This window comes from Sciurus carolinensis, chromosome 12 (assembly GCF_902686445.1).
Source record: "Sciurus carolinensis chromosome 12, mSciCar1.2, whole genome shotgun sequence".
NCBI lineage: Eukaryota > Metazoa > Chordata > Mammalia > Rodentia > Sciuridae > Sciurus > Sciurus carolinensis.
In genome coordinates, this window is record NC_062224.1 from 69,170,998 (window position 1) to 69,190,659 (window position 19,662).

At 37.0% G+C, this 19,662-nt stretch overlaps 2 pseudogenes; one reads left to right on the forward strand and one right to left on the reverse strand.

The window, feature by feature from the left end:
- Positions 1-955: 955 nt before the first annotated feature.
- On the reverse strand, positions 956-14,556 carry LOC124961392 (NEDD4-binding protein 1-like; annotated as a pseudogene).
- A 268-nt stretch (positions 14,557-14,824) lies between these two features.
- LOC124961393 (S-methyl-5'-thioadenosine phosphorylase-like) lies at positions 14,825-16,792 on the forward strand (annotated as a pseudogene).
- Positions 16,793-19,662: the final 2,870 nt, after the last annotated feature.

Below are 19,662 nucleotides of genomic sequence, written 5' to 3' on the forward strand. Positions count from 1 at the left end.
AGGCTGGGGTTCCCGGGAACCCCCACACTTGGGCTGGATTGAAAAGATATAGGAATCTCGTCTATTGAATTAACTTCCAAGGATTCCAGAAAAATTCAGATTTTTGTCTCATAAAAACAAGAAACTTACATGAGCCCAGATTCTTGGAAACTAACTGTAGTTAAAACTCGTGCAGGATCAAACAAAGCCCTAGCAACCAGAAATCAGAAACCAGATCACCTCCTTGAAAGAAGACTTGCAAATTTCTTTCCCTTAGTATTGGGGACTCCCCCAGGGACATTTTACCACTGAGCTACATCCACAGTGCCTTTTATTTTACATTTTGAGCAGTCTGATTAAACTGCCCAGGCAAGTCTTAAGCTTATGATCCTCCTGCCTTAGCCTCCTGATTCTCGGGCATAATGGTGCCCAGAGGTAAATGTCTTTTTATTTGAGAGCTCTTGTGTGTCTGCTCCCACATACACTTGTCTATGTTTGTGTGCCTGCAGTTCAGTGACTTGGGGGGTTCTAATTGGTCTCAAGGAAGAGCTTTTATGCCAAACTATTTCTGCTATGCATATTTTAAATCATTAATCATTCCCATTGATGCATTAACTGCCCTTAATTTGGGTACCCAACCCTGACTCCATCATTTGTGACCAAGGTGATGGTCAGACTATGGCCACTTCCCTGGAACTATTTATGGCACTTTAGGTCACCAAGGACTGAAGTTGTTAACAGACATTCTCAAAAATAAAAGATCCAAGTTTAAGATTTTATTCAAAAGATAGATCTAGGAGATTTAACACCCCCCCACACACAAGCTTACACGCACACACACACACACACACACACACACACTCACACACCATGCACAATACATAACTAATTCATGACTAAGCTTACAAAATATTATAGTTTATTGGATCATAGTCTGATTTAAGTGAATTTCCTACAGGATCCTCATTTGTACTTTACTTTCAAAGTGTAAAGGCTTTTGCTGTTGTTGTTTCTATGAGTTACAGACAAGTAATAGAAAAAGAAAACTTCAGGGGTTAAAAGATCCAAGTCAAGGTTACTCATCAGCCATGAAAGAAGAATCCAGGACTCCAGGAAGTGGGGTCTTCTATTTTACTCTCAATTCACATCTTAACCTCATTTTGACATTTTGTCTTCTTTTATTTTCTAAAAACAAGAATAAAATGAAAGAAGGAAAAGAATCTCATTAGATCTCAAGTAGAGATTTAAATCTTCCCCTCTTAGTTTTAGTTCAGTTAATGTTTGGGAGGTCAAGGTCCCTCCTTCATTCATTGAAGTCCAGTTGAATTTAAACTATTTTCTGAGGTTTGTCTGCTGGTCTGGATTTCTGCTGTAGAAAAACACAGCGAAACACCTTCTCCTGAGCATCTTTAGTGAAAGGACAATTTAACCAAGAAGATACTGAAGTTATCTTTATTTTTTTCTTTGCCAATATACTATGACTTACTACATACTTAAAAGGGTTATAAATTCACAAAATGTCAAGCAAAAGTGATAAGGATTAAAATTTTAACTTCCCACAGGCACATATACAACTTATATTCTTAAATATACTCTCCCCTTATATAACTTATTTCTCCTCATGCAGCTGGTAAGATCTTACTCCCTCTGCAAAAAGACTGGCATTTTACCCCCTTCCCAATTCAGTGTTAACCATACTTTTTCTTCATTTTCACTTTTCTCTCAACTACTTCAATCATTCATATGCCAGAATCCTATGGAAGAGGAGAATACGTTGTTTTTCAGGCCTAACAAATAATTTTATTAAAACTCATCTAGCCTTGAAACTGAACCACTTTTTAGCAGGAAAACAGACTGGAACCAAGACTATTACAAAGAAGAATTTGAGAAAAGTGAGAAGCACAGAATGCAAGAAAACTCCAATTGATGCCAGACTGAATTGGATAACTTATCCAATTCATAAAATTACAACCCATGATTTCATCTTATCCTCATCACTTTGCTCCACTCTGGTCTGCAGAATCTTTCTGCCTGAAGGAGATGAATGGAGCTAAGAGGTTGGCAAAACACTATGACAGTTTTGTCTGATTTAGACAAAACTGCTTTGGGGAAACAATAAAAGATTACAAAAAGTGAACAATTCTAAGGATAAATTAAATAAATTAAAAGGAATCATATTATCCTAGTCAGGGGGCAGCTTTTAAGAATATGCATGCATTTTAAGTTAAATTCTCCCTGAGTATTTTCAGTGGCTAAAACTTCAGTGCATTAAGTGGTAATAGGTAGGTGGAGGCTCTGTTTATTCTATACTTAGACATAATGAGGAAAGAAAGATCAATCTGATGAAGGCATCAGTATTTCTAATCAGACTGATGGGAAAATGCAGTATTGGGTGTAAGAGGCAAGGTTGTCAGGTGAATTATAGTGAAGCGATGAACTACCTTGAAGCTGGAGTAATCAAATAGATAGCTCCAAAAATTACTATAGCATCTTTATTCAACAGTTTGGTGCAAGTGTCCTCATCTTGGCCTTCTTTATAAGGAACGGAAACACTTCGTTGTATTTGGTTAAATTAAATCTTAATAGGAGAGCCTCAGCTAAGGCTGCTGCCCTTCACTTACTGAAATTAAAGACCAGACAATCATTTCCTATCTAAGACTAAAAGATGACATTTTAATAATATTGTCAATTCACAAAACACTTTAAAATCCAAGAGAGAAGTTTGAAAACATTTTTAAAAAAAATTCCATCACATATTTGTATCTTTGCATTGCATGCTTTTTAATTAAAAATAATGTGAAACATTTGTTACTCATCCTTGTCTTTCAGCATAAATAATTTAGCAAGTAATTACTTTGTCTTCAGAAAAAATATAATTGTTTCTAAATTATTATAATTAAATAGAATAAAGTCAAGATGTTCTGTAATTAACAGAGTAGAACAAATAGTCCTTATTAGAGTATCTTAACACTTTGCTTTTGTCTAATTACACAAAAACATCAAAAGATTGAAACACATAGAAATGTCCTCAAAAAAGTTTCTGTAATTTCACCACCCAGAGATTATTGCCATTAAATTTTTTGCAATACATAGATATATACATATACATATGTATATGGAAGTGTATTTTTATACACACAGACATATATATGTACATTCACATGCATACACACATATACACATACTTTAGAAAATAAAACCAAGTTACCAATATCTGCCTTTTAACTGAAAGCCTTTTTTTTTTTCCATGGTGCTGGGGATTGAACCCAGGGCCTTGTGCGTGCCAGGTAAGCACTCTACCAGCTGAGCTATATCCCCAGCCTACACAGGCTTCTTATATAACCTTCTTAGAAATACATTGTAGGCATTTTTTCAACTGAATAGGTAAAGATTTATGCTTACATTTAACATCTACATAGAATTGCATTGTTTGTTCTTCATTTAATTTAGTTTATATTAATGAGTGGTGAAGTTGTTTTCAGTCTCTCACCATATGTTGATATATCTTTGAATTAAATCTAAAGTCACTTACAAATATGAAACATTTTATTTAGTCTACTTTATACTGTGACTCAAAAATACAAGACAAATGCTCCAATGGATAAAGATAATTGACCAACCTTTGAAACAGCAATTTTACTTGGTATATACATTTTTCTATTAGCTCAAAATATTTTATATTTTCCCTCATGTATTCCTTTGGAGTAGTTAAAAGGCAGATATTGGTATCCAATTTAGCATATTAATTTCCAAGTTGAAGTCTTCAGAGTTATAGGTGCAGTAGAGGAGACATATTTTTTTAGCCTTAAGCATCAAAATATTTATTTAAATAATGGCCTCAGCTAAAATTTAATCTAAATTGATCATTAGGATGACAATCAATACTTTACAAATGGGTGGTGAAAAGTCATTTAAAAAACCCTAACCTTTAAACCTTTTATTCACTCATTTATCAACATATTTTTATTGATTATCATGGCTGGTGGGGATAGTCTGTGAACAGAAGAGATTCAAGCAAGCCCCTTCACAGATTTTATAGTCTCACATTTATTATGGAAGCAAATGCTTAGAATAAGGGCTCATTTTTTTTTCCAACTTAAAAATTTACTGAGGTGAAATTGATTCAAAATTCAATTATGCAAAACAATCATTTGTAAGTGATCAATTCAATGGCATTTAGCACATTCACAATTCTGTGTGACCACCACACAGAACTATATCTAGAGTTCTAAAATATTTCCATCAAAAATTAAAACCAATGCCCATTAAAAGTTTCCCATAAAAGGGGCTAAGGAACTGGGCAGACACTTCACAGAAGATACACAGGTGATTGACAAATATATGAAAAAGTGCTCATCATCCCTAGTAATTAGAAAAATGCAAAGTAAAACCACCCTAAGATTTCATCTAACTCCAATTAGAATGGCTATTATCAAGAGTACAAGCAACAATAGGTATTGGCGTGGTTGTGGGGAAAAAGGCACACTCATACATCGCTGGTGGAGTTGCAAATTGGTGCAGCCACTCTGGAAAGCAGTATGGAGATTCCTCAGAAAACTTTGAATGAACTCACCATTTGACCCAGCTATCCCATTCCTCGCTTTATACCCAAAGGATTTCAAATCAGCATACTACAGTGATGCAGCCACATCAATGTTCATAGCAGCTCAATTCACAATAGCTAGATTGTGGAACCAACCTAGAAGCCCTTCAACAGGTAAATGGATAAAAAAAAAAAAAAAAAAAAAAAAAAAAAAAAAAAAAAAAAACTGTGGTATATATACACAATGGAATATTACTCAGCCAGAAAGAAGAATAAAATTATGACATTTGCTGGTAAATAGATGAAGATGGAAAACATCATCCTAAGTGAGGTAGGTCAAGCCCAGAAAACCAAAGGTTGAATGTTTTCTCTGATAAGTGCATGATGATACATAATGAGAGGGGATGGTGGGGGGGGGTGCAGTGGGAAAAAAGAATGAAGGAACTTTGGATAGTGTAGAGGAAAATATGGTGGGAGGTGGTGGGGGACCAAAAGATAGTAGAATGAGACAGACAGTATTACCCTATGTATATGTATGATTACATGAAAGGTGTGAATCTACATTGTGTACAACTATAGAGACGAAAAGTTGTACCCCATTTGTGTATAATGAATCAAAATGCAGTCTGTAAAAAAAAAGAATTTTAATAAAAGATAAAATAAAATAAAATATAATCCATTGCCCATTAAAAGTTTCCCTTAAAAAGGGTTGATTTTAAATAGACATTTTCGGATCAATCTGTATCTAACTAAGCTAAACTGTGGGCAACACATCCTTTTGTAAAAGTATTGCTTTTAAATTGAACATCTGTGAATTCAAAGAAAATTCAAATTCTTCCAAAATAATCAGTTTTCAGAGAGAATGAAAGCTTGTAGGTTTCCGTTAGTGCACTGATTGGTTGTTTTGAAAGGAGATACCACTGTGCAACGGTGTTCAGAAATATATACCAGTGTTTTAGGGTTCATCACGATGATGGGAAGAGCCACTATGGGCAAATGGGAGGACCAGACATGTAAAACATCAGATCTGGACAAATGGCACCACCCTAAATTCCAAATATGATCCCTCAGAGAAACAAGCTATTTACTACTCCAGAAAGTTTATAAAAGCAACTGCTCAGTCTACCATAATTTGCATTCTTCTTCTTCTTCTTCTTCTTCTTCTTCTTCTTCTTCTTCTTCTTCTTCTTTTTTAAGAATTTGGGAAATCTTTCCATATGTAGAAAAGTTTCTGAAAAAAGGGTCAGTATTACTCACAATTATGACCTAAATTTTTTTATCGTCACATGGCTCAAGAAATCCTAACAAAAAAAAAAAGGAAAGAAATTCTCACAATGAGGGACTGGTGCTGGCCCTGAAACTCCATTTTACATTTTTATTTAGATAATGCTAGGCAGCTGTGGGTCATTTACTGGGTTTCCCCCAAAAGAGTCGCCAAAAACAAAGAAAACTGACAATAAATAGTATTATTTGGAAAGGAAGGCAAGTACACTACATATTTTTATGGCCAATCTCCAAATTTTAACATTTGAACTGCTGGCATTTTCCTTTGGACAGCAAAATATGACACCAACAATTCATTCAAAAAATAAAAAGCAGCTGCACCAACCTGGTTGTGAATGCCTGTAATCCCAGCTACTTGGGAGGCTGAGGCAGGAGGACTGCCAAGTTCAAGAATCAGCAACTTAACAATACCCTGTCTCAAAATCAAGACTAAAAAGGGCTGGGGATGTAGCTCAAGGGTAAAATGCCCCTGGATTTGACCTCCAGTACCAAAATAAATAAATGAATGAATAAATAAAAATAAAAAATAAAATGAAAAGCAGCTTGATGTTGTGGTACTCACTTACAATCCCAGTTTTTCAGGGGACTGTGGTAGGAGGAATGAGTTTGGGGCCAGTCTGGGTAACTTAGAAAAAACCTGTCTCAAAATAAAGAAGGGGTGGAGATTTAGCTCAGTGGTAGAACTCTTGTCTAGCTTGCATGAGGTCCTGCTTTTGGTTCCCAGGACCATGAAAGTAAAACCAATAAATAAAAGGCAGAATAGTCCTTATATTAAAAATAATAATAATAATAACATACTAAAGACCATCCATGCAACCCCAGGCTTGCTAAGGGGTTGGAGGATTGGTTGAATATGATGGGCAAGCCTGAGGAAGCCAGTGGCAGGGTTCTGGAAGGTGGGATTCAAGTAGAGCCTCACCTCCACCCGCTCTCCTCACCACTGCTTACAGTCATGGATCCACACTACCACACGGATGTGGGCCTCAACCTGAGCCACAAGGCAACCAAGAACATGAGCAGACAGAGACAATCTGCCACAGTGGACACCATGCCAAACACACCAAGTTCATGTAAGACGTGACCTGAGAAGTGTGTGGCTATGCCCTAAAAGAGCAGTGTGCTATGGAGCTACTCAAGATGCCCAAGGGCAAATGGGTTCTCAATGTCATCAAGAAGAAGGTAGGAATACAGATCTGTACTAACAGGAAATGAGAGGAGCTGAACTCACCCCATGAGAAAAATTGCTGCTAAGAAGAACTACACCCCTCTCACCTCTGTGTGTAATAAAACCTTCACAGAAAACATTCAGAACCAACACCACAGCAACAAATACTAAAATGTTTCTGGATGAAATGAGGGTTGGAAGAGTAGCTCAGTAGTAGAGCACTTGCCTAGCAAGCACTGCAATAAACAATATGGGTGTAAGGCAGTAGGTGAGAAGACATATAAAACAAAAATTACAACCATAAAATAAACATGTCTCAATAATTTTAATTTTTCAATTTCAATAAGTATTCCTAACATTTCAGGGCCTTAATTGAACTTTTAGAAGTCCTGGGAAAAGGGGTCACACATTCAACAAGGCATAAAAAGTATTTTTAAGATTTGGCAATGTCTCCCTCATTGCATGTTCAGATGCCCTATTTCTTGAATTGTGATCACCTAAAACGCTAGACATTGAAGACCTCTATAAAATTTGCCCCACAGCTGCCCCTGGTTCTTGAATTCATACATGTACAACTCTACAAAGTAAATATACTGCAACCTAGCCCAAGAGTACATTCTTGTGATGGACTGAGTCTCAATCACAGCAGCTGAGCTTTAGCCAATCACAGGCTGCCAAGAGATCTGAATGTGTTCACATAAGGCAAGTGGCTCATCACACCATGCCCAAATAAGGCAAATGTAGAGCTACAATCAAACTGTTTCTCCATGTCACTTCCTTATTGCCTGTAAATCCTGCTTACCCACACTGCCAGCTGGAGCTCTCTGAACCTCTTGGGGTTCTGAATGCGGCCCAATTCATGAAATCTGTCTTTGCTGAAATTAATTCTGCAAATTTAATTTATCTAAAGCTTTTAACAATGGGGTGACTGAGTACCACACTAGAGAGAAACTACCTAGAAGATGTTGAAATGGCATGATAATGTCCTTCAGGACAGTTGAAAAGGCAACAGATTTGAAGTAAAAGAAGCTCAGAAATATTGAGTGACCTGATCAAAATTAAATAGCTCCAAGGTGGGGTGGACACTGATCCTCACACTCTTTTTAGACACTATGCTAAACTGTCCCTTGGAGAAGAAGCCTAACCCCACAAGCACAGGGAAAAAATCAGAATCCTAACCGAGGTTCCAAGACAGCCTAAACAGACATGATCTTTCCACTGTTTTGCTTTTAACTGGAAACAAATATTACAAACTTTTAGTAAGAACACAGGTCCACAATGTAGCTCAAACTAATTTCCTTAAGAAGGAAACTGCTACTATTCTATCAAAAGCACAACAGAAATACATCACACCTTTTACCATTGTATACTCTAGGTTAGTGACTAAGCATGTTCCAGCATAGAAAGAAAAACATTTGTTTTGCTCCACACTGGAATTCAGAGCCAAATGGCACTCATAGGACTGATAATGTAATAACAAAACACTCTATACTGCATTATCTTTGGGCAATACAGTGTGAAAAGATAAATTTTCTAACACTTCTTGCCCATAGGAATACAAATTCAGGATAGGGAAGTAAAGTTCATGACTCCAGAAGATGAAAAGACAAAACCTTTCCAACTAGCTGGTTATCCCCACCTTGGGCAAGGCTATTTATTGATTCACTAGATACATGCATAGGATAGTTCATATATATACATATATATAGATATAGATAGATAGATAGATAGATAGATGCAATTCAGAGACACTGCTTAGAGTACTATGTAAAACTATGAAATAATTTGCAGATAGAGGACTTACGCAATAGCAACATTGCTCCCATCTATAACGATGTGCTTCAAATCCATTTTCCCTGGTTCATTTTTTAATTCCAGCTTGTAGGGTACTTTCAGAGTATCTCTAAACCTTTGAACCCCCGTAACTGAGGAATCAATATGATCAGAAGGTCCTGCCAACCTTGCATCAGTAACTGAAGGTAATAGCGGGGTAGTGGCTTCAGTGGAGAAAGGGGTGGACAATCTGGCTTAGACTGAAGAGAGCTACAGTGTCCTGGACGTTTTTCACAGGCAGATTTCATATTATTTGAAAGCAAAGGTTCTGCTTGGTGTTGCAAACCATTTTCAGGAAAAACTGCAATTCTGGGCTGGTGACTTGAAGGTCCCCTTGAAACAAAATTGATGTCTTTGGGACTTGAAGGAGCAGAAGGTGAAAGGCCATCAGTTTCAATGTCTGTTACAAGCATAGTTCTGGTTTGAACCCCAGATTTCATGTTTCTGTTCTATTGGCACTATTCTGAAGGGATTAATTTTGCAATTTGAGGTACATGGTTTGCCTTCTGTTTTGAATGGTAACTAAGAAAATTTTTCTACCATATTTTGCTGAGTGTGACTCTGCATTTTCTTTGGAGTGGAATCTGTTGTGAGCTCATTTATGCTGCTACAAACACCTTTACTTTTGGTTTTACTGATGTCAGTAGTACTAGGTGAAAATTCTCTGTTTTCTTGAAACCTTTTATTTTCTTTTTCAATTTCCTCTAATAGCAATAATGGTTCGGTAGAAGGCCCATACTCCCTAATGACCTTTTCAATGATTTCTTGAGGATAGCCCACGGTTTTAAAAAAGTTTACGAGGATATCGTATTCCATTTCCTCAGTAGTGTCTTTTACATATGGACTTAAATTTTCAGAATCAGCAGAAGGATCAGATTGGTCAATGATTACATTTTCAGCAGATGTCTTGCCATCATGTGAAAGCTCTGCCTCTTGAACATTTTCTAAAGAAAACTGCTTCTTGGTATGCCTTTCCTCTGAATCAGAAAATCTCCTTTTGTGACAAACTCTCTCTTTGGAAAGTGTCTCTTCATCTGGATTTAGACCATTAACTGGAACAAAAAGCATATCTGGTGAACTAGAAAAGACTGCGTCCATTTGTTTTGTAAGCTCAGAAACAGGAGTCCCAGCTTTATTTCTCACATCTTCCTGCAAAACAATTTCATCTCTAGAAATATTCAGTCCTGTGGCAGCATTCTGTGTAAACTCTGTTGAGCATCTCTAATTTCAATAACATCATCATCTCCTGTTTTAAATAGATTCTCCTCATCTTGTGTGAGAGTCAAAAGTTCTTTTTTCAAGGAAGTGGGCAAAATCAACAAATCCATTGTAAAATTATCTGCATGGGCTTCAACAAATTGTTTGAATTCCCTTTTCACCTCTGATTCTTTCTGACTACTGGGTAGGTTCTCATTATTCTCAAAGAGCTTTACAAATTGCTGAATATGACTCCATAACTACAGCCTCAGCACTTCCTCGGATGCCAGGAAGACCAATGTCAAGAACACAGAGGTCAGCACAAGTATCCCGAATCAAGCTCTTCAGAAACAGGCTCTGTGCCCCAACAAAAATGCAGTGCATGGCCTTGGGGTAACATTCTCTTTCTTCTAGTTCAGGTTCACAGATTCCCTTGATATATTCCTTGGCGCTGTGCACCGCCACCTATGCCCCGAGGAGCTGCAGCCAGATGCGCGCGGGCAGCGGTTCTTCAGCCCCAAGCGCGCTGCGCACAGCCAGGCTCACACCGAACAGCCCCTTGATTCGGCCGCGACTCCGCTCCAGCAGCGCTGCCTTCAAGGCTGGCGCCGTGAACTCGTCCAGCACCGCCTGGGCCGCCGTGTCGGGCGCGGCCTCCCGCGGCGGCTCCGGGGGCCGGCGGCGGCGACGCCCCCTCAGCGTGCTGCAGCTGCACCCGAGCCCGAATGGCGGCGTCAGCCGTCGCTGGCCGCTTCACCCCCACCCCCGCCCTCCCGCTTGCAGGCCCCGCTACACCATCCCGCCTGGGTCGCCGCAGCTTGGCAACTGCGGACAGCTAGCCCCTGCGCCCCTTCCCGCCGCCACCGCGGGCCGGGCCCCGCCGCCGCGCAGGAGGAGACATATTAACATATATTGAAGGAATTACATTTCATAAATCTGCTCTCTGTTTTTTCCAATAGGTCGGTGCTTTCCCTTTGTTGTTAGGTTTGGAAGAATACTGAGGCATGCTAACCGGCCTGATTTCTCATTCCTGCCCCGTCCATTCAACTGTAGTGACCTTGCTGTCTTCGTCTAATATCACCTTTAAATTTGGTTAAAATGTGCCAAATTAGCCTTACTTAATTCATTTCTCTGTTCTAAAATACCTTAGCAATTAAAGATGACATTCAGTGAGAGCTCATTTTGTTCTTGAATTTTCAGTGGGTATCTTTATTCTTTGATAATCTAAGACCCTAGACTCCTTTTCTTTGCTATCCCTTAAGATGATTTGTACTTCAAACAATGCACATATTGAGTATGGAATATTAAATGACACTCTGTGTGTACAATACTGAAAGGTACTATAGTTTCTGAAGACCACTGGCATTTTTTCATTGTATTGTGTAAGACTATTTAATGTATTATTTAATTTAAAGATAAACAGTACTTTATATTTTTTTAGTTCTGTTAATGTATTTTGGTCCATTTTGGAGAAGAAATTTGACAAACAGAATCCATTATTTTTAAATGTGGAAACCATTAGATTAGAATAAAAAGAATTTATGGAGTCGTTATATTAAAATGCTATATAGAATTTTTTTTAAAATGTCCAACAGTTAAGTCAATTTCATTTGATTTTTTAATTTAGAATACTTTTCAAAGTGCTTCTTAGCAAGAATATATACCTTTATACAATTTGTCCAGCTCTTGACTATAATTTTCCATACTCTGAGAAGAGATCAAATGACGGTAATACAATTTGGAAATCCTAGGAGGAAAAAGATAAAAAATTATCACAGAGATCAGATTGATTTTGTATTGTTCTTATAATCATTGTTATTTAGATTATGTTAAGTTGTGAGATAGATATCTCTTAACTGTTCTTCAAATATCCCATTTTAGCCTCAAAACAAAATTAGCAGGTACATTTTAGAATTTTTTTTGACTGAAAGTCAGATATACTGAAGCACACTGTTTTTAATAGCTATGGACAGTGGAACACAGAGCAGCTCTGAGCAATGCAAGCATCAGACACAACCACTGTATTTAAGTAACTCATATAATTTTTTACCTTGGCTTTATAGGGGTCACCACTTTGGTTTGTGCAAAATATCTGTTGACTGAATGAATGAAAAGGGAATAGTGACACATCCAAACAACTGTAATAAAGGACAGAGTATCATGTACTACAGTACTGAAGAGCATTAGTAATCAAAGTGAATGCTAAAGGAGTTTAGAAGAAACAGGGGAAAAATCATTTTTTTGTTTCATAACCAGAGAAGCAGCATTTGAATGAAGATAGAAATGGATGCTTTTCGTGCATGTTAAACAGGTAAAGTCATTAAAGAGGTAACTACTGAGTCAACAGTGAATACTATAAATAAATGATTAGACTATATAGAAGAAAGGGGACCATCTGTTAATGGAGCATATTTTAGATAAAATATATTTTCCCCTTAGGAAAGCCTAGAAGAGAAGAATCTGTATCTTGGGCCCAGCTCTTTAAAGGATCCATAATTTACAAACACACACACAAAATAAGTTTCTTAATGAATATGTGGGCATATGGGTACCTCCATCATTGGGAATCTGGCTCTCTGCTCTGAGACAATAGAGTTCCTAACCCTAAATACCTGCTTTTATAATTTATACGTTTCAGTTCCCAGGAAAATTTTCTACATCTATTTTTCTGTTTGTCATGTCCATGTGACTTGAAGGACGATGAGTTGAGACAGATGCTCTTTTGGACTGCTTAGAAAATAGGAGCAACAAAAATGCTTAGGTCAATGACAAATTATTCTTCTGACCAAAATTCTTCCTCTTGGATAGCATGAATGCTATGGAATTTTATTCAAGAAGTATCATTCCTATTATGCTTAGTATCCATATTCTTGCTTTCTTTTTGTTCCAAATTATAATCATGGAGGTAATCAGAAATCAACATAGTATTTATAATACATGCTCATGACATCTCAGGAACATTTTGCAATTCACAGCATTTATAAAATTGAGTGTATGAAGTTTAGGCATGCCTGTGAAGCATGACAGTGATTTTTTATGTTGGCAACTTGGTGAAAACTGAAATTTAAAAATGTGATTAGCTTCACATTTTATTAAAATATATATATATTTATATATAAAACATGTAAATATATAAAATATTATGAGATATATAAATATATTTATTTTATATATTTATTCAAAAATATATAAAATATATAACAATATTTTATTTTGTTTTCAAAAATGTAGACCTGCCTTGCAAGAAATACTGAAATAAGTTTTCAGAGAGAAGGAAAATAATAGGTTAGAAATTCAACTGTACATAAAGAAATGAAGAGTGCTAAGGAAGAAATAAAGATAAACCAAAATCTTTTATTTTTCTTATCTGTATTTGGCCTAAGAGTAGTCTTTGTTTAAAACAATCATATTAACAATGTTACCAGTGATAATAGCTTGTAGGTAACAGAAATGAGTGACAGCAAAGTTACATATAAGGGTTTGGAGGGAGAAATTGGGAATAATCTTTTAAAATATAGTTGTCCTATCCATAAGTGGGATAGTGGTATTTGAAACTGGACTTGGGTTTGTTGGAAACATACTTTAAATTCTAATGTGACTACAAAAAATGTTTTAAGAGTATAATTGATCTACTAACAGTAGAGTAAATGGAGCATATAAAATGATTATTTAAAATCAGAGAAGCCTGAAAGAGTGGAAGACAAAACAAAGAACAAATGCGATGAAAGGAAAATAGTTATAAATATGATCATAGACATTAATCCAATTATATTCACAATAATTGTAAATGTGAATGGTTTAAATACCCCAATAAAAGACAGTAAAAAAGAACACCAAGCTATGTTATCTCTACCAAACCTACTTTAATTATCAAAACACAGAAAGAAAGTAAAAGGATGGAAAAATATATATACCACACTAACATTAATCAAAAGAGAGCTCGAATATCTATATCAATTTCAGACAAAACAGACTTCAGAATATGGAAAATCATCATGGATAAAGAGAATATTACATAAGGATAAAATGGTCAAGTCTCCAAGAAGACTTATCAATGTGCTCTGCGAAAAAGTATCAAAGTACATCAGGCAAAAACTGATAGAACTGCAGGAAGAAATAGAAAAATCTACTATTTGTACTTGGAGACTTCAGCCACTTTATCAGCAACTGACAGACCCAGCAGGTAGAAATTCAGCAAGAGTATAATTGAACTGAAGAGCATTATTAATCAACTGAATATAGTTGACACCTACAGATTACTTTAGCCAACAATAGAAGAATACACACTCTTAAATTCACATGGAAAATTCACCGAGACAGACCATATGTTGGACCATAAAACACATCTTTCAAATTTAAAATAGAAATCATGTGAAGTATGCTCTCAGAACACAACAGAACTAAATTAGAAAGATAGGTAGAGAACCCCCAAATACATGAGGATTAAGTAACACACTTCTAAATAATACACAAGTCAAAGACGAGGTCTCAAGAGAAATAAAAGTTTCAGGAAGGGGTGAAGATGGTAGAGAACGTACTTTCCAAACTGCTCCATGGTGTGGGACCAGAAAAGAGGACAGCCAATTTCTTTTTGAGGTCAATTAAAAAAAAAATTTTCTATTGGGATTTAATACTGGACTCTCAGAATGACCCAGGGACTCAGAAGTTTAGATAGAAAAAAATAAAATAAAAAGAAAGGAATAACATCCACTGCCAGCACCAGCAGCTACTGATGTGGATCCACCAGGCAGGTCAGGGAGAGAGAGAATAAGAGCCAGGATTTTGGGTGGTGCCAAGGTGTGTCTTCAAGTGGAGAGGTTGAAATGGAGAGGACAGTGATTGGGGACATTTTTGATCTGATCCAGTGGATGAGATGCACTTTGTGTTCACATGAGAGGGATGGTGTGCATTTCCAGGGACATGTGGAGAGCAGGGTCAGTGCCACCTTTTCCCACTGTGCTACATAGGGCATCTGGTGGGTGTGGATCCAAACCCAGGTGTTCCCAGACCTGTGTCATTACGGCTGGGTCCAAAAACCTGACCTGGCTGTGTCCTGCCACTCAACCCAGTGTGTTACTAGAATACAAGCTGAAATTCAGGTGTGAAAAGTGTTGCACCCCAGGGTATTTGAGACACTCAGACCGTAGAGATCCTGGGTGTCTCTCACTCTTTGAGTCTCAGGACTAGCTGGGGATGAGCTGTGACTTGAAGGGGGTGGCAGTAAATGTGAGCTTTGGGACTAAGCCCAGGGGGCCAAGATGTGGGAGCAGTGGGAGGCAGAACAGGGAAAATGACTGGGGTCCTCCATCACTCAAGCAGAACCAGAAACCAGGGGAGATTCAAGTGATAAGATGAGCGGAGTAGACAAGAAGCAGTCAGGCTGTGGAGGTGGGCTTACTTAAAAGCTTCACCAAACATCATACAACAAAGCACCTGGGGATCCAAACCCCACCTATAGGAGCTCTGACTCTGGGAACTCCTTTCACAGAACTCTACAGCGACCTCTCAATGTGAATGGAGTAGACAACACTTTCCAACCTGCCCCATCTCATACTGCTGAGAAGGGAACCTAAGAACAGGCGACAATGATGGACTTCACAAAAAGAAGGAATTGACAGCTTCCAACTACTACTCTTGCACACAATACATACCTCAAAAAAACCGAAAGCAAGACAATTGGGAACTGACAACCAACATATAATATTATAGAAAATTTTTGACAATTGCAACAGAAAAAATTCCTTTATTTTCCATCGAGAACTTTTTTTTTAAACAGTGTGTGCTGGGCCCCGCTGCCGTCTGGGCCCAGCGCGCTCGCCTGTCGCAGCCTCTCCCCAGCGCAGACAAGGCCTCCGGCACCGCTACCACTGCCGTGAAGATTGGAATAATTGGTGGAACAGGCCTGGATGTTCCAGAAATTTTAGAAGGAAGAACTGAAAAATATGTGGATACTCCATTTGGCAAACCATCTGATGCCTTAATTTTGGGGAAGATAAAAAATGTTGATTGTGTCCTCCTTGCAAGACATGGGAGGCAGCACACCATTATGCCTTCAAAAGTCAACTACCAGGCAAACATCTAGGCTCTGAAGGAGGAGGACTGTACACATGTCATAGTGACAACAGCTTGTGGTTCCTTGAGGGAGGAGATTCAGCCCAGTGACATCGTCGTCATCGATCAGTTCATTGACAGGACCACATGAGGCCTCAGACCTTCTATGATGGATGCCATTCCTGTGCCAGAGGAGTATGCCATATTCCATTGGCTGAGCCGTTCTGCCCCAAAACAAGAGAGGTCCTCATAGAAACTGCTAAGAAGCTAGGACTCCGATGTCATCAAAGGGGACGATAGTCACAATCGAGGGACCTCGTTTTAGCTCCCGGGCAGAAAGCTTCATGTTCCGCACCTGGGACGTGATCAATATGACCACAGTTCCAGAGGTGGTTCTTGCTAAGGAGGCTGGAATTTGCTATGCAGGCATTGCCATGGCAACAGATTATGATTGCTGGAAGGAGCACAAGGAAGCAGTTTCAGTGGACTGGGTTTTAAAGACCCTGAAAGAAAATGCCAACAAAACTAAAAGTTTACTCCTCACTGCCATACCTCAGATAGGATCCATGGAATGGTCAGAAACACTCCATAACCTGAAGAATATGGCCCAGTTTTCTGTTTTATTACCAAGACACTAAAAGAGTATGACTGCCCAGAAGAAAAGAAGACTTTCCAGTCATTTTGGGTATTTGCTTAACTTGAGGGGAAAACAAAAAAGCAAACAAAAACTTGGGAAAGACTTGGAGCTCTTTTGTCCTTGCCTGCAAAAGAAGAGCATGTGGGAGGACATTGCTCGTACTGGAGACCCTGCCTTAAAGACTGAGACTGCTCGACAGCACAGAGAAAAGCAAACGAACAGTAACCGTAGGGGCAGTCTTACATTTGGGGGAAAACACCAAGAAGTGAGCATTCTCACCTCACTTCCCCTATTAAATATGCAACAATAAAGGTTTGAGGGTAATATCTACTTTCCTACATTGCCATGGAATATGGGGAAGAAGTGGAACTCTGGCTATGTATTGTAAATTGGTACAATCTTTTTGGAGGACAATTTGTAAAATGTATCAGAAGGCTTAGAAATATTTATGCACTTTGTTGGGTGTTCTTAGAAATTTCTCTTTAAAAAATTGTCAGAGATACATACAGAATCTATGTATGAAGAAAGATGTTTAACAGTTATTGTTATGATAGCAAGTATTCAAAACAATCTGGATTTCCAACAACTGAAGGTCAATTATGGTTTAGTTATAATTAGATTGTAAAGCAATCAGCTGAAGATCATGTTTTTATGTAATATTTAATGTTCTAAAGAAATGGTCTATGTATATTATGAAATGGAGAAAAAGGGAACATTTTAACTATACTAGATTTGTTTTAAAATGCTATATAAATGTAAAAAGACCAGAAGGAAGTATATATAATCTTTTATTGTATTTGGGAAAGGGATCCTAGATAATTTTAATTTTCTTTGAATCTTTCTGTATCTTCACATTTTTCTACAATTAGTAAAATAATAAAGTTGAAAAATAGAAGTGGATTTAAACACTTTCTGGCAATAAATCAAAATTTAAAAGATAAAAAAACCTGTGTGCTGAATGGTTCATGGATATTTATCTATACATATAAATATGTGTCTTGCTCTTATTTCTAGTATTTCTTAAAGGTAGTTATTTTTTTGATTCTCTATCTTAAGAACTAGGGTTTTTCATCAGCATACATTGGTTTTGTTTTATAAATATTTTTTGATATTGTTCTTATATTCTTTTTCTCCTATTTCCCTGGATTCTCTTCCCCTCTTTTCTTTCTGCAACAGCCAAATTCTATTGTTCTCTATTTCACTCTTCAACTCTTTACTACTATTCTCCCTCATCTTCCTCTCAATTATTACACCCTACATCTTCTTGGCATTCTCCCTCTTCATCTTTTAGAAATAGCAAACTGTTTTGCAAACATAATATCTCTACTGTTGACAATCGCCTATCATACCATTTCCATTTGTAGTGCCAATTAGCATTACAGATGACAAAATAAGAACAAAGTATTTAGTTTAATGCTGAATATAGAATGCATTGGTTGTTTTTACTGTCTCCTTTAAAGTGTGAAGAGCTAGAAATCTTCAAGAACACTATAAATTCATAGGGCACATACTCTGCTATCTCAAATTCTTACTGATAAATGGGTAAACATACGAACAGCATGAAAAGACAAGGGAACAAACCATCCAAAAGAAACCAAAATAATTCAGTAAGATAATCCAATGATATCACAGTGGAGGAAACATCAGAGAAAGAATTTTGAAAATTCATAGTTAAACTGATATGCAAGTTAAAAGATGATGTAAGGAGTGAAATCAGAGATACTCTCCAAGAAGTGAATGATCACTTCATAAGGAGATAGAAATCCTGAAGAAGAATCAGTTGGAAATTCTCAAAATGAACTAAACTGAATTAAAAACTCAAATCTGAATCAACTCTAGTCTGCACCAACTCTAGTCTGCACTAGCAGACTAGACTGCTTGGACGATAGAGTTTCAGGCAATGAAAACAAAGTATATAATCTGTACAGTAAAGTTGATCATGGATAAAAGATGTTAAGAGAACATGAACAGAACTTCCAAGAAATATGGGATAATATGAAAAGACCAAATTTAAGATATCAGGATAGATAAAGGCTCAGAGATACCAAACAAAGGAATGCAAAATATTTTCAAAGAAATAATATCAGAAAATTTCTCAAACCTTAAGAATAAAATGAAAAATCAAATTCAAGAGGTTTACAGGATTTGAAGTATAGAAAATTACAATAGACCTACACTAATGCACATCATTATGAAAATGCCCAACATATAGAATAAGGACAAATTTTTAAAGACTGCTAGAGGAAAATGTCAGGTCAAAGTTTGAGGAAAAACAATCCAGAATTATTTACTTTTTCAACCCAGATTCTAAAAGGTAGGAGGTCTTGGAATAATATACACAAAGCCCTGAAAGAAAATGGAAGCCAACCAAAAATGCTACATCTGGCAAAATTAACCTTCAGATGTGATGATAAAATAAAAACCTTTCACAATAAACAAAAGTCAAAAGAATTCAGAATCAGAAAGATTGCACTATAAAACATACTCAATAAAATATTTCATGAGGAAATGAATAATAAAACTGAGAACCAGCAAACGGAGGAACTACACTAGAGAAAGGGTTGATCAAAGGAGAAATTAATTCAAATTAAAAACCAGAAGTAAATCAGAGTGAAGGGAATAAAATTATTTCTTAATAAAGCATTAACTGTAAATGGCCTAAACTCATGGATTAAAAGACAAGCAGATTAGATTAAAAAACAAGACCCAACCATATGCTGTCTCCAAGAGGCTCACCTCATAGGCAAAGAAATCCAAACACTGAAGGTAAAGGATGGGAAAAATCATATCATTCACATGGCTCTTATAAACTAGCAGGAGTTTCTATCCTCAGATAAAGGGAACTTCAATTCACAATTAATCAGAAGGATTAATTTCATACTGTTTAAAGGAATTATGTACATCAATGAAATATAACAATTATAAATATTTATGCTCCAAATAATTGAGCATCTATCTATATAAAACAAACCC